Source organism: Gekko japonicus, unplaced genomic scaffold (genome assembly GCF_001447785.1).
Source record: "Gekko japonicus isolate JY-2015 unplaced genomic scaffold, Gekko_japonicus_V1.1 scaffold5600, whole genome shotgun sequence".
NCBI lineage: Eukaryota > Metazoa > Chordata > Lepidosauria > Squamata > Gekkonidae > Gekko > Gekko japonicus.
In genome coordinates, this window is record NW_015166608.1 from 7,406 (window position 1) to 7,764 (window position 359).

The following is a 359-nucleotide window of genomic DNA, read 5'->3' on the forward strand; positions in this document are numbered from 1 at the left end:
TCTGGCCCCCCCCCCCAGTGCGCCCACCACGGCTGGAACCCGTTTATTGGATCTATACCCCCGGACCTCCCGTCCCCCCCTGGCACCATGCTGCAAACACTCACCTTTGCCCACTTTGCACATCTGGCTTCCACCGAGGAAGACTCTGCAGAGAAAGGCGCTCCCAGTCACAGACAACCTCTGCTTCTCACGCGCCTTGACCGTTCCTTGCTGGGGCTGCCCTAGGTCAGTTGCAGCTTGAGCGTCCTTATGTGATAGCCCCCCCCCCAACTTAGGTTCTTCTTTGACTCAGCTGAATGACCCTTCTGTGCCCAGAGGGCTAAGTTCTTTGGTGGAATCGGTGTTTGTATCATCAGAAA